Source organism: Canis lupus, chromosome 6 (genome assembly GCF_048164855.1).
Source record: "Canis lupus baileyi chromosome 6, mCanLup2.hap1, whole genome shotgun sequence".
In the NCBI taxonomy this organism is placed as follows: Eukaryota; Metazoa; Chordata; class Mammalia; order Carnivora; family Canidae; genus Canis; species Canis lupus.
Window position 1 is genome coordinate 61,868,998 of NC_132843.1, and position 15,528 is coordinate 61,884,525.

Consider the following 15,528-nt stretch of genomic DNA (forward strand, 5'->3'; position numbering starts at 1 on the left):
ATGAAGCAACTGTTCAGAGTAATTTTATCCCAATGTCCCTGATAGAGAAGGTTGTTGATAGCAGTGCAGATACCTCCCTGCCTACAAATCAAGACTAAGCATTCACTTTATAATTTTTGTTTCTGGTTCTCATGTAGAATAAGTATTCTGTGGGACATCCCTCCTACAGAATTACAAGCTGTGGCTAGGACAGGTGTCTGAGGTATTGTGAGTTTTACAGAAGTTCTGGAAGTTCCCTTAGTGTCTTTCTGGCAGGAGGAGTAGTTGTGGATAGACTTAGCTGTGGCCAGAGCTGGGAGATAGGAGTAGCAGGCAGCCAAGTGGGGCTGGATTGCCCTGAGAATCTGAAGGCTAATCCCAGCAGCAGCACTGCTACTGGGATACTGAGCCTTCGGCCAGCACTGAAGTATTGAGTTGAGTCTTAATTCTCAGGTGATCTAGGGTTATTAGAGGGAACTAAAATGATCCTTAGCTGCGGGAACCCCATGGGTATCAGCAGAAGCACAATGCAAATCCTCTGTGTTGGACTGCTGCCTAATTTAGATCCAGTGAAATGCCGCATAGTAAGTAAGATAAGGCAATTTGATAAAAATTAAAGGTTACCAAAAAATCAGGAGGTAGCACTATTACAGTCACTAAAAACAATAAAGAACAGATTTAGACACCTAAAACTTCCTGTACAGAATTATAAGAGGATACTTATAAGTTTTGAGCAAACATATGAAATGTTTAAAGAAATAAAGGATTCCATTATAAAGATAACCAACTAAAAGGGGAAGTGAAATATATAAAAATGAAAATATAGCTGTTGAAATTTTTAAAACTCAATCAATACTTAACCAGTAAACACATCAGCAGAGAAAATTAATGATGATAGATCTTAAGAAATTACACAGAATGCATCACAAAGAGACAAGGATACAGGAGATATGAAAGACATGTGGAGGACAGAAAGAGAAGGTTAACACAGACCTAGACAGAGTTCCAGAATAAGATAATAGAAAGGAGAGGCAAAATTTAAACACATAGTGTTTGTAATTCTTGAGATATAATAAAAGCATGAATCTCTGTAGAATCCCAATACATTCCAAGTAGACTAAATTTTTTAAAAATCTTGAAAAAATGAGATCACGTACAAAGGAATAGCAGTTGGAATGATAGCAACAGCAGCAACGTAAATTAGAGAGATGAGATAATTTCTTCAAATTGTTGAGAGACAAAACTATCTTTTAAGAATGTGCAACATAGGGGCACCTGGGTGGCTCAGTCAGTTAAGCATTGATGGATGGAGCCCTGCATTGGGCTCCCTGCTTAGCAGGGAGTCTGCATCTCCCTCTCCCTCTGCCTTTTCTCCCTGCTCATTCTCTCTCTCGCTTTCTCCCTCTCACTCTCTTTCTCACAAATAAATAAAATCTCTTTTTAAAATGTGTAACATAAAGAAATGCTTATATTAACCAAAACTAAGATTCTTTATTATTGAGAAATCTACCCTAAAACAAATAAAGCAGTAAATGTGTATGTAATAAATCAAAGCAAATATTGACTGTATAATTTAGAAAGAGCAATGTTGAATTTATGGAACTAAAGAAAGGATAAGGATAAAACCCTGGACAAAGTTAGCACAGTAGGAGGAATAAAATTAAAGGGTATTGAGGTTTTTATATTTGAAGAGGGGTTGATATTAATTAATTCTGATTTCTTTTTCTTTTCTTCTTTTTTCTCTCTTTTTTAAAAGATTTTATTTATTTATGAGAGACAGAGAGAGAGAGAGAGGCAGAGACACAGGCAGAGGGAGAAGCAGGCTCCATGCAGGGAGCCCGATGTGGGACTCGATCCCGAGACTCCAGGGTCACACCCTGGGTCAAAGGCAGGCGCTAAACCACTGACCCACTCAGGGATCCCTCTTCTTTTTTTTTTTAAGTAGGCTCCATGCCCAGCATGGAGTCCATATGGGGCTTGAATTCACAACTGTGAGATCGAGACCTGAGCTGAGATCAAGCAAGAATCAGATGCTTAACCAAATGAGCTACTAAGGCATTCCTTAATTCTGATTTCTGATAATTTTCTAGGCTCATAAAAATTATTCAGGAGGATCTAAGCCAGTGTGCACTGAGAGACTGTAGTTTGGTACACACAGGGAGCTCTTGGCTCTAGGGCTGGAGATCTGGCTGCCACCATTTTATTTCCTCCTTTCACCTGGGAGAGATGCAGCCTTTAGGGAGCAAAGAAGACAACAACTTTACACAGGGCCCAGCCACCTGGCAAGGGGCAAGGCATCTCCTACCAAGGCACAGACCTCTGAGTATCAGTGCAGTAGGTCCCTCCCCCAGAACAGTTAAAAGAACAGGAGACGAACAAGTTTACTGACCAAGCAGTACTGGAAAGCTCCAGGACTGAGGGAAAATAGTATATACAACTCAAGGTTTTTTCCTTATGATTCGTTTATCTTTCAGGTAAAAAAAATTCCAATAGTTTTTCGTTTTTCCTGTTTAACTACAATATTTTATCAATTCTTCATTTTTAAGTTTTTTCCCTGTTGACTTTCATATCTTTATAATTACACATCATAGATATATCCTTTATTTTTGGATTTCTTTCAATATATTCAATTTAATTTTTGTAGATATATAAGTTATGGGAGTTTTTGGTCTTGTTTAGTTTTACAATTTTGGAATTTAGTACCTTCTAACATATGGACCAATATACACTCAGAAACAAGTGGAGCACCATATTGGTGCACTCTGTGAGATTATATATTCTCTCTTCCTTCCCATTCCACCCCTCTCTTTTATCTTGTTTTTTGTTTCTGTGGTGGTTGTTGTTGTGTCTCTATATAAATTTTGCCGGTTTATATAAATTTTAAATTTAGCACCTTCTACCATACAGAACAAAATACACTCAGAACCAAGAGGGTCACCCTCTTAGACCATTCTGTGAGACTATATTCTATCTCCCCCACCACATCCTCCCCATTTTTTTTTTTTTTAATTTTTACTGTTGCTTTAAATTTGTTTTTTGCTTTCATGGTTTCTTTTCTTTTTCTTTTCTTTTTTATTTTTTTTTCTTTTCTTTTTCTTTTCTTTTCTTTTACTTTTCTTTTCTGGTCCCTGACATCTTCAGAATTGTCTAGGGTGTATTTTACTTAGGTAATGGTTGATATTTTTGACTCTGCTCATTCATATGGCCATTCTACACTGGACAAAATGACTAGAAGGAAGAATTCACCACAAAAGAAAGAACCAGAAGTAATACTCTCTGTCACAGATCTAATGGATATGGATTTAAGTAGCATGTCAGAGATACAATTCAGGGGTACAATTATAAAATTACTGGTGGCTCTTGAAAAAAGTATAAAGGACTCTAAAGATTCTCTTACTATGGAATTGAGATCTAACCAGGCCAAAATTAAAAATCTAACTGAGATGCAGTCTAACCTGGATGTTCTAACTGCCAGGGTTAATGAGGTAGAAGAGAGCATGAGTAACATAGAAGACAAGTTGATGGAAAGGAAGGAAGCTGAGGAAAAAAGAGAAAAACAATTAAGAACCCACTAGGAGAGGCTTTGGGAAATAAATGATAGTTTGAGAAGGAATGATATTTGTCTTATTGGGAATCCAGAAGGTGTGAAGAGAGAGAGGACCACAAAATATATTTGAGCAAATCATAGCTGAGAATTTCTCTAATCTGGGGAAGGAAACAGGCATTCATACCCAAGAGATAGAGAGGACCACGCCCCAAAATCAACAAAAACTGATCAACACCCTGACATTTAATAGTGAAGCTTGCAAATTTCAGAGATAAGGGGAAAATTCTAAACGCAGCTTAAGACAAGAGATTCCTAATTTATATGGGGAGAAATATCAGAGACCTGGCAGGCCAGAAAGGGCTGGCATGATATAGTCAGTGTACTAAACAAGAAAAACATGCAGCCAAGAATATTTTATCCAGCAAGGCTGTCAGTGAAACCAGGAGCTGGTTCTTTGAAAGTATTAACAAGATAGATAAACCTCTAGCCATACTTATCAAAAAGAGAAAAGACTCAAATTAATAAAATCATGAACAAAAGAAGAGAGATCACAACTCATACCAAAAAAATACAAACGATTTTAAAAACTTATTATAAACAACTGTATGCCAACAAATTAGGCAATCTGGAAGAAATGGACACATTTCTGGAAACCTACAAATTACCAACACTGAAACAGGAAGAAATAGAAAACCTGAACAGGCCAATAACCATCAAGGAAATTAAAGTAGTCACCAAAAACCTCCCAAGAAACAAAAGTCCAGGGCCAGATGGCTTCCCAGGGGAATTCTACCAAATATTTAAAGAAATAATACCTATTCTACTAAAGCCATTTCAAAGGATAGAAATGGAGGGAATACTTCCAAACTCGTTCTATGAGGCCAACATTACCTTTATCCCAAAACCAGACAAAGACCCCACCAAAAAGGAGAATTACAGACCAATATCCCCAATGAACTTGGATGCAAAAATTCTCACCAACATACTAGCCAATAGGATCCAACAGTACATTAAGAGGATTATTCACCACAACCAAGTGGGATTTACCCCTGGGATGCAAGGGTCATTCAACATTCGTAAAACAATCAATGTGATGGATCATATCAATAAAAGATAAGGCAAGAACCATATGATCTCTCAATAGATGCAGAGAAAGCATCTGACAAAACATTTGCTTTATTCCTGACTAAAATTCTTCAAAGTGTAGGGATAGAGGGAACATTTCTCAGTATCATAAAAGCCATTTATGAAAAGCCCATAGTGAATATCATTCTCAATGGAGAAAAATTGAGAGCCTTTTCCCTAAGATCAGGAATATGACAGGGATGTCCACTCTCACCACTGTTGGTGAGTACTAGTACTAGTAGTCCTACATAGTACTAATAGTCAACATAGTACTAGTAGTCCTAGCCTCAGCAATCAGACAACAAAAAGAAATAAAAGGCATTCAAATTGGCAGAGAAGAAGTCAAACTCTCCCTCTTCGCAGATGACATGGTACTGTATATAGAAAACCCAAAGACTCCACCCCAAGATTGCTAGAACTCATACAGCAATTCAGCAATGCAACGGCACACAAAATCAATGCCTAGAAATCAGTGGCATTTATATACACTAACAATGAGACTGAAAAAGGGGAAATTAAGGAATCAATCCCATTTACAATTGCACCCAAAACCATAAGATACAAGAAATAAACCTAACCAAAGAGGTAAAGGATCTATCCTCTAAAAACTACAGAACATATATGAAAGAAATCAAGGAAGACATAAAGAGATGGGAAAACTTTACAAGCTCATGGATTGGAAGAATAAATATTGCGAAAATGTCTATGCTACCCAGAGCAATTTATACATTCAATGCAATCCCTATCAAAATAACATGGACTTTCTTCAGAGTTGGAACAAATAATCTTAAGATTTGCATGGAACCAGAAAAGACTCTGAATAGTCAGAGGAATCCTGAAAAAGAAAACTAAAGCTGGGGACATCACAAAGCCTGAACCTCAAATTGTATTACAAAGCTGTGATCATCAAGACAGTATAGTATTTTTTTAAAGATTTTATTTATTTATTCATGAGAGACACAGAGAGAGAGAGAGAGAGAGAGAGAGGCAGAGGCACAGGCAGAGGGAGAAGCAGGCTCCATGCAGGGAGCCTGATGTGGGACTTGATCCTGGGTCCCCAGGGTCAGGCCCTGGGCTGAAGGTGGCACTAAACCACTGAGCCACCCAGGCTGCCCAAGACAGTATGGTATTAACACAAAAACAGACACATAGATCAAAGGAACAGAATAGAGAACCCAGAAATAGGCACTCAACTCTATAGTCAGCTAATATTTGACAAAGCAGGAAAGACTATCCACTGGAAAAGGACAGTCTCTTCAATAAATGGTTGGGAAATTTGGACAGCCACATGCAGAGGAATGAAAATGGACCATTCTCTTACACAATATACAAAGATAAACTCAAAATGGTTGGAAGATCTAAATGTGAGACAAGAATCCATCAAAATACTAGAGGAGAACAGAGACAACAACCTTTTTGAACTTGGCCAAAGCAACTTCTTGCAAGACACATCTATGAAGGCAAGAGAAACAAAAGCAAAATGAACTACTGGGACTTCATCAAGATAAAAAGCTTTTGCATAACAAAGAAAAGAATCAACAAAACTAAAAGACAACCTACAGAATAGGAGAAGATACTTGCAAGTGACACATCAGATAAAGGGCTAGTATCCAAGATCTATAAAGAATTTACCAAACTAAAAAGCCAAGAAACAAACAATCCAGTCATGAAATGGTCAGAAGACATGAACAGAAATTTCTCCAAAGAAGACATGCACATGGCCAATAAGCACATGAAAAAATGTTCCATGTCACTTGCCATCAGGGAAAAAGAAATCAAAACCATAATAAGATATTACCTTACACCAGTGAGAATGGCTAAAATTAACATGACAGGAAACAACAAATGCTGGTAAGAATACAGAGAAAGGGGAACCCTCTTGCACTGTTGGTGAGAATGTAAGCTGGTACAGCCACTCTAGAAAACAGTGTGGAGGTCCCCCAAGAAGTTAAAATAGAGCTACCCTATGACTCAGCAATTGCATTACTGGGTATTTACCCCAAACATACAAATGTAGTGAAATGACAGGACACCTGAGCAATGTTTATAGCAGCAATGTTCACAATAGCCAATTGTGGAAGGAGCCATGATGTCCTTCAACAGATGAATGGATAAAGAAGATGAGGTCTATGTATACAATGGAATATTAGCCATCAGAAAAGATGAATGCCTACATTTGCTTCAACATGGATGGAACTGGAGGCTATGAGGCTGAGTGAAATAAGTCAATCGGAGAAAGACAATTATCATATGGTTTCACACATGTGTGGAATATAAGAAATAGTGAAAGGAGCTCTAAGGGAAAGGAGGGAAACTGAATGGGGAAAGATTAGAAAGAAAGATAAACCATGAAAGAATCCTAACTCTGGAAATCAAACAAAGGGTTGCAGAAGGGGAGGAGAATGAGGGATGGGGTAACTGGATGACAAGCACTAAGGAGGGCACTTCATGGGATGAGCACTGGGTGTTATACTATACGTTGGCAAATTGAATTTAAGTAAAATATTTTAAAAATCACAATTATAAATTTGTTTTCTATTTCATTAATTTTTTACTGATGTTTTTCCTTCTTTTTATCACCTTAGAGTTTAATTTGCTGATCTTTTTTCTAATCATTAGCATTATTGGCCCAATGACTGATGAAGACAATCTATAACCAATTACAAAAGTTTAAAGTTCATTCTTGCAATCTTGAATAAGACAAGGATAACCATTTTCACAATTTCTATTCAACATTGTACTGGAAATCATAATCAGTGCAATAAACATGAAAAATAAATGAAAAGCATAAGGATTAAAAAGGAAGAAATAAAACTGGTATTATTTACAGATATTATTGTTTATGTAGAACATCTAAAAGAATTTGTGGAGCAGTGCCTGAGTGGCTCAGTCAATTAAGTGTCTGACTCTTGCTTTTGGCTCAGGTCATGATCTCATCAATTGTGAGATGCTTTCTTTCTCTCTCAAATAAAGTAATAAATCTTTTAAAAAAGAATTTGTGGAAAAATCATGAGAATAAGAGAATCTAGAAAGGCAACTAGACATGAAAACTATATGATTTTTATGATATACATAAAAATCATTTGAACTTTTATACAGTAGGAACCAACTACTGCAAAATTAAATTTTTTTAAAATTTTTATTTATTTATGATAGTCACACACAGAGAGAGAGAGAGAGGCAGAGACATAGGCAGAGGGAGAAGCAGGCTCCATGCACTGGGAGCCCGACGTGGGATTCGATCCCGGGTCTCCAGAATTGCGCCCTGGGCCAAAGGCAGGCGCCAAACCACTGCGCCACCCAGGGATCCCCTGCAAAATTAAATTTTAAATAGATATGACTTTCAACAGCATTAAAACAATCATCAAAATACTTAATTTCAGAATATATAAAAAGTACTCCTACAAATCAATGAAAACAAGGTAGACAACCCAACTGTAAAGTAGGTAAAAGAACAGAATACACACTTAGCTAAAGAAGAAATTTAAATGATCAACAAATATAGAAAAATATATGTAATCTTTTTATAGCAATAAGCATTTTAAAACCACAATGAAATACTACTATACAATCTCCAGACTGGCAAAAATGTACTGATAATACTACATTTTTTAAAAGATTTTATTTATTTATTTGACAGAGAGAGATAGCACAAGCAGAGGGAGAGGGAGAAGCAGAAAGCCAGAGCTGGGACTCAGTCTCAGGACCCTGGAATCATAAGCCAAAAGCAGATACTTAACCGACTGAGCCACTCAGGCACCCCCTAATAACACTACATTAAAGATGTAGAGTCACAAGGACCCTTATACACAACAGATGCGAGTATAAATTGGATCAACTAGTTTGGAAAATTGTTTTCCATTATCCACTAAAGTTCCTTGGGTATAATAATTCTGTTCTTAGGCAGAAATTCAAGGATAGGCTACATTAGCATCTACATGCAATAATGTCCTTAGTCCATCATTCGCAGTTTTCAAACACTGGAACCAGCCCAAATGGCCATGAATACTTAAGTAGATAAACACATTGTGAGATAATCATATAATGGAATGCTGTACAAGAAAGAAAATGAATGAACCAACCATATAATTGGAACTACATACAAAAATATGAACGGATTTCAAAAACAAAGCTGAGGGAAAGAAGCAAACCAGAAGAGAAAAACTTGCTGTATTGTTGCATTTACATAAATTTCAAAAAGTAAATCCAAACTCTTTGTTTTGGATATATATATATATATACAACCAATAATGCAAAGAAACTATTATTATAAATTAAGGATAAAGATTACTTCTAAATAAGAGGAAGGAATTTATAATTGGAATGAAATAGACAAGTTTCTGGGGGTGCTTCTTATGGTTTTTAATCTGAGTTGCACACAGGTATTTGTTTTGTAACTATTTACTAAATAGTACCTATAATTTGTACACATTTCCATATGTGTTATACTTCATATCTTCAAACTGAGTCTAAGAAAATACTGTACAGGGGCATGCGGGTGGCTCAGTTGGTTTAGCACCTGTCTCTTGATTTTGGTTCAGGTCATGGTCTCAGGCTCATGAGATTGAGCCCCCAGTCAGGCTCTGTGCTCCGCAGAGTCAGCTGGAGATTTTTCTCTCCCTCTTCCTTTGTCCCTCTCCCACCTTAGGTAAATCAATCAATCAATCAATCTTTAAATAAATAAATAAATCTTTTAAAAATTATTGTACAAGTTAGGCTTTAAGTATGGGTAGTAAATTTTTTAGTATAACCATTAAAAGAATAGAAATTAATGCAAAAATGCCAAGTCAGTTCAGAAGAAAAATAATGGCCCTAGAAAAATAAAAATAAATCAGTCAAGGGGCGCCTAGGTGGCTCAGTCAGTTTTAGCATCTGCCTTCAGCTCAAGTCGTGATCCCAGGTTCCTAGGATGAAGCCGTCATCTCCCTCTCTCTCTCTCTATCCCCCCACTCGTGTTCATTCTGTCTCTCTAGGGCTCTCTCTCTCAAATAAATAAATAAAATCTTTTTTTAAAAAAAATAGTCAAAAATAAAAAGATAAGAATACTGAAGAGAGGCTCCTGGTCAGTGCATCCCGTCCAGGCTCGTGGGCCCGCGCCCAGGAGTCGCTGCCGCCAACGCCCGGCGGGCGCCCGGGGAGGAGGCGGTGGCCCAGGGGCCGCAAGAGCGCAGGTGACAGGTGCGGCCTCGCGGGGAGGCCCACGCTGCGCGGGGCCGTTCATGAGGCAGGTCGGCCACCAGCGTGGACCCCCAGAGAACAAAAGGACAAGATAATAAAGTACATAATGGTTCTTTGCAGGGCAGCCCGGGGTGGCTCAGCGGCTCAGCACCTGCCTCCAGCCCAGGGCCTGATCCTGGAGCCCCGGGATCGAGTCCCGCATCGGGCTCTCTGCATGGAGCCTGCTTCTCCCTCCGCCTGTGTCTCTGCCTCTCTCTCTCTCTCTCTGTGTGTCTCTCATGAATAAATAAATAAAATCTTAAAAAAAAAAAAAAGGTTCTTTGCATCAGAAGGATACAGTCCATGACAATGACCACAATGACCTTGAGCCCCACCCTTCTGGACAGTCAAATCAGAGTAACAGCTGTCCCCCCACGGCGGACCCTCACCTGTCGGGCTATTGCCCACGGCCGTCGGGTGTCCTCACTCCGTCGACGAGGCACCTGGTCTACCGGAGGGGGCCCTCCGCTCCCACAGCTCACCACTTAGGGACAGCTCGGGAACGGAGACCATCATTTGATGCATGATGCTGTTGGGCAGCCCGGGGTCTGGGGAACAACACCTATCAGCACAGGTTCAATTTCCTCCCTGAAAACCCTGCCTTCTCAGGCTGGGGGACGAGCGGGGCTCGGGGGAGCAGCTGAGCTGGGCGTATGGGAGCAGCCGCCCTCACCCGCCAAGCCCCCGGGTGGCCCCGTTGTGGACGGGAGACAGGCCTTCACGGCACCTCTCGACAAGGCCCCCGGGATGAACAGCTGGAGCCGTGCATGGTGGCTCTGAAGATGGGGACGTCACCCCCTCTGCCGTCAAGACTGTGGGGTCGGTCGCCAGCTGGGTGGCGATGACGGGGGTCCCTTCTGGCAACGGTGGCGCGATCGTCCACATGCCGGTTTCGGAGCCAACCTCGTGGGCTGCCATTGCCAGCGAGCCCGCCAAACCGCAGCCGAAAATGAAAGCAAGGAGCGGGCCTGTGCCTGGGGCCGCCCTGCCCCTCCACGCATAAAGCATCATTAACATGGACGTCGGCACGTGGGACAACCAGCGGCCCGTGCCCACGGCTCCCGCCGCCGCGGCCGCCCCACCGCCCCAGCCAACTCTGCAGCCTCTTCCCGCTCAGCGCCCCCCGCCCCCCGCCCCCAGCTTTGGCCCAACCCAGTATCCAAGGCCTCCGCGGCCACCCCAAAGCCGCTGGGCCGCCCCTCGCCGGAGACACGCGGCATCCGGGCAGAGCCGAGGCACGGGCCGAGACGGCAACTCGCCTGCAGATTCCCAGCCACCTTCTGCCCCCGCCGTGGAGCCCCACCCGCTTCCCGAAAAGCTGAAAGCTGCCCACAGCTGCGACCCTAAAGAGTTTGATTGGAATCTGAAAAGTGGACGCGTGGGGCAGCCCGGGGGGCCCAGAGATTTAGCACTGCCTTGGGCCCAGGGTGTGACCCTGGAGACCCGGGATCGAGTCCCACGTCGGGCTCCCTGCATGGAGCCTGCTTCTCCCTCTGCCTGTGTCTCTGCCTCTGTCTCTCTCTGTCATGAATGAACGAATGAATGAATGAATGAATGAATGAATGAAAGAGAGAAAGAAGAGAGAGATGAAAGAGAGAGGAAAGAGAGAGAAAGAAGGAAAATGAAAGAAAAGAAAGAAAGAAGAAAGAAAGAAAGAGAAAGAAAGAGAAAGAAAGAAAGAAGAAAGAAAAAGAGAAAGATGCGTGTTCATAATACAAAGCTACTCCGAGGCCGGCAACACGGCTCCATTAAGAACTCCACCTGGGGGCAGCCCCGATGGCCCAAGGGGCCCTTAGAAAAAAGCAAAGCAGGTGCTGAAAATGCTGGTTTCCTGCAAGCACACAACCTCCATCTTTGAGGGCTTTTCTCTCTAGGAGAAGCGCCAGGAGGAGGAGGAGGTGGAGGTGCGCAAGGAACCGCGGAATCGAAACCACCCATAAGGACCAACCACTTTCCTCCACGTGCTGACGTTTGAAAAGGTTTAAGAGAACACGGGCTTGGTGCGGTTGTCTCGGGCAGGGCCCCACTCCTTGCATCTTTACGCTCTTTGTATTTATTTTTTCCCAGATGGATCTGCGTTCATTTGTATTTTTCTGCGAATTCTAGGATTACAGAGCTCACTGATAAAGAAGTGTGTGTTGTCCGCTCATCAGTCAGATGTCACGAGAAACCCAAGAACCCTCACGACAGAACAGAAAACCTAATACATCCCGAAGCTTCTCTTGTGGTTGTTTGGCAGAAGTTATGTTCTTACTCACAGTCACTGTCATTTAACATCTTTTTTTTTTTTTTTTAAGATTTTATTTATTTATTCATGAGAGACACAGAGGAGAGAGAGAGAGAGAGGCAGAGACACAGGCAGAGGGAGAAGCAGGCTCCATGCAGGGAGCCCAACGCGGGACTCGATCCCAGGTCTCCAGGGTCACACCCTGGGCCCAAGGCAGGCACTAAACCGCTGAGCCAACGGGGCTGCCCCATTTAACATCGTTATAGGGGACTTATTTCTCACCCTTTTACTGCTTTATAGCGACAGGAGAAACCATGACTTCTTTCGTCATTTACTGTATTCTGTTTAAATACTTTTCAAAATGCTGAAATCAGTGGGTTAAATGATCACCTCGTTCGGCTCGTTTGTCATCTGTCTAAAATACTTGTCTGTCCATTTGATGTTTCTACTAGACAGAAAGAGAGATTTGAGGTTTTCAGATTCGGGAGCATGCTGTGTTGGTGCAGAGCGTCAGGCACCATGTGGCCACCGCGTCCCTTGCCCCTCCTCGACCCAGCGGGGCGGATGCAGGGAGGCTGGCGGAGGCCTGGGCTCAGCGGTCAGCCGTGCTCACCTGCCTGCAGATCACCCTACATACCCTTCCCTTGCGAGTCCCAGTGCCATTCTGAGTTGTTTGCCCGCGATGCTGAGCTTCACACGGAGGGTCTGCTCCTACAGATGGTGCCACGATTGTTACTTCTACCATGTGCCTCGGATTTCATGTTCCTGTCGAATGGGTTAAAAAAAAAAAAAATTTAGAAACTGAATCTGCTGTCCTGTGTTGTGGAATGGGGGGCCTGGAGGAACTCACTGCCACCCGGAGTCTGAATCTCAGCATGAAAATGGTGCTCACGCCTGTTGCTCTGGCACAGTCTGCACGCACCTATTGTAGGGAATCTTACTGTTCAGAGAGCAAAACTATTCTGAAAACTATTTACTCCAAAAGACCCTCTGAGTTAAAGTGCAAGCTGTATTAGACTTGTATTGAGAACGTGTCACTCTCTGAACTGTTACTGCTTGTATGGAGCCAGGGACAACGTTGGATAACTTTCCCTCTGGAGAATACAAGCCTTAATAAACAATACTATTTAGCAAAAAAAAAAAAAAAAAAAAAAAGGAATACTGAAGAGAGAAGCAGAGAGAAAACAAGACAAATAGTTTGTTTAAAAATAAGCACGATAGTAGAATTAGGCCCAACTATATGACAATCAAAATAAACATAAAGGAACTTATATGGATATCATCAGTTAAAACCAGACATGGTAAGATTGGATTAACAACAAAAATTTTAAAACTAGCTCTATGCTGTATATAAGAAAGAAAGTGAAAGTAAAAGGATAAAAAATGTACGTGGGCAATGTTAATCATAAGAGAACTGAGATAGCATATTAATAAAAGATAAAGTAGGCTGTAAAATAAGAAATGTTATATGGGATAATCAGAACAGCAGTGAAACTTCATGCAGGGTGAAAAAGTTTCTTTGTTCTACAAGTCAATGTAACAGACACAGTATCTTCAGATTCTCTTTCTCTTTTTTCTCTTTCTCTAGTTAAGATGACTACTGTAATTTAAAAAGGCCATTGAGATTATATATGCCAAGCATGTCACACTACCTGTGATTCATTCTACACTCTTACATTGCCCTTCTGAAAATAGCTCTTAGAAATTCATTCTTCTCATAAATGAATAGAATTCCAAGAAGTGAAATGAAACATAAAGAATCCAAGCAAAGCATGTTCACAAAACACTCAACAATGGACTATTATACCTTGATTGTCTCTTAAAAGCAAAATGAAAAGTCCAGATTAGCTTTTCTTGCAATTATATGCCTTAGAAATCCTATCATTTTTTTCCCAGAAGTATTTCTGTTATACAGCATGATAAAACTCCATGTTATTATTCGTGATATGTAGAAAATAGCACCACCATACATTGAGACTCCCTCAAAATCTTCATTTTTCTCTTAATGTAAGTATGGTGAATATTTAGTAAGAAAAAATTACTTAGTTACCCTAGATAATAGGATATCATAAATTACTTTTTCAAAATATAAAAGGAATAATTCAACTAAAACTAAGACAAAAAAGTACAAGAATAGATACCTAATGAGCCAAAGTTATATCCTATGAATCAATAAATAGTACTTTTAAGACCCCTAAATCAATAATGATACATCAAAAAATACAAATAAGCTCAATAAAATCTCAACTATAGCTAAAGCAATAAATAAAATGGACAGTTAAGAAGAGTGAAATATTAAGCTAGAGGCATTTATACATATCACACTGCTGACCTAATCTAATGTTGAGATTATATAACCCCAAGATGAATTAATTTATGTTCCTGAAAATTCACATTTAGTAAGAAAATATCATGGCTGGAAAGAGACTAGATGTCAAGCCAGAACAATCCTGGGTCCTCAGTTTTTATGTGAAAGTTTTGTGCAACTGTGAGACTATCAAGTGTTCAAACCAGGATATTCAGCCTCTGCTTTTAATGGATACTTCGATTTTTTATAGTAAACAAATGGTTCTAATTATCTCCATTCATCAGAAAAATTTCAGGAATTAAGATTGCTATTGTTATGAATTTTCAAATTAGAAAACATGTACTCCAAAATGGGGAGCCTCCTGCCAATGTTTCTGGAAAAACTATATGCTCACACTGTCTTAGAGTTTATAACCATTCATTCCCTCCTTTCACTCTCATCTCTGTTCCAGTCATGCACATATATTAGTAATAGTTCAATAGCATTTTACACTTTTTACTTAGGGCATATTTTGCTGTGGGCCTCAATCATAGCTGGCAGCTTTTCAAGTCACCTGGTAAATGGCCAAAGCAGGACACACAGAATGGGTATATGCTTCTTCCAAGGCATGCCAATAATTAGGCCTCTTTCTTAGTGGTACAAGGTCAAAAGCACAGCAAGTTGTTTTTCCCTTTGGTGGGAATATCTGGGCATCTTCCAAATGGATTTTTAGTGTTACAGCAGGATCTGACATCAAAATTGTCTGATATTTCTTTTTTCAAGGGAATCTGATAGTGTAAACAATTAGGTTAGGGAATTGGCTAAGGGATGTGATCATGACTTTTTCTTTTCATGGCTTAAGTAAGACTTCTGTTTACTGGACCAGGAGTTTTTGTTTTGTTTTATGTGATTGTTCCACTCCCAGTTTTTTCCTAGGGAACTCATTCATAATCAAGTAGTCATACCCAGATAGCTCTTCCAGACAGGCCAGTCTGGTGATGGAGCCAGTCCCACTGCCTATTATGGTCTTGCCTGGTCTTTGCCACTCCCACGGTGGTGCTCATTTCCAATGTAATATTTCGTGGCAGCATTTCTGGCCTACAGAGAATAGCTATTTTAAACAGATGTTTAAAAACAGATATTTTA

At 40.5% G+C, this 15,528-nt stretch overlaps 1 pseudogene; it reads left to right on the forward strand.

The window, feature by feature from the left end:
- The first annotated feature begins 485 nt into the window (after positions 1-485).
- Positions 486-12,072, forward strand: LOC140636069 (YTH domain-containing family protein 1-like; annotated as a pseudogene).
- Positions 12,073-15,528: the final 3,456 nt, after the last annotated feature.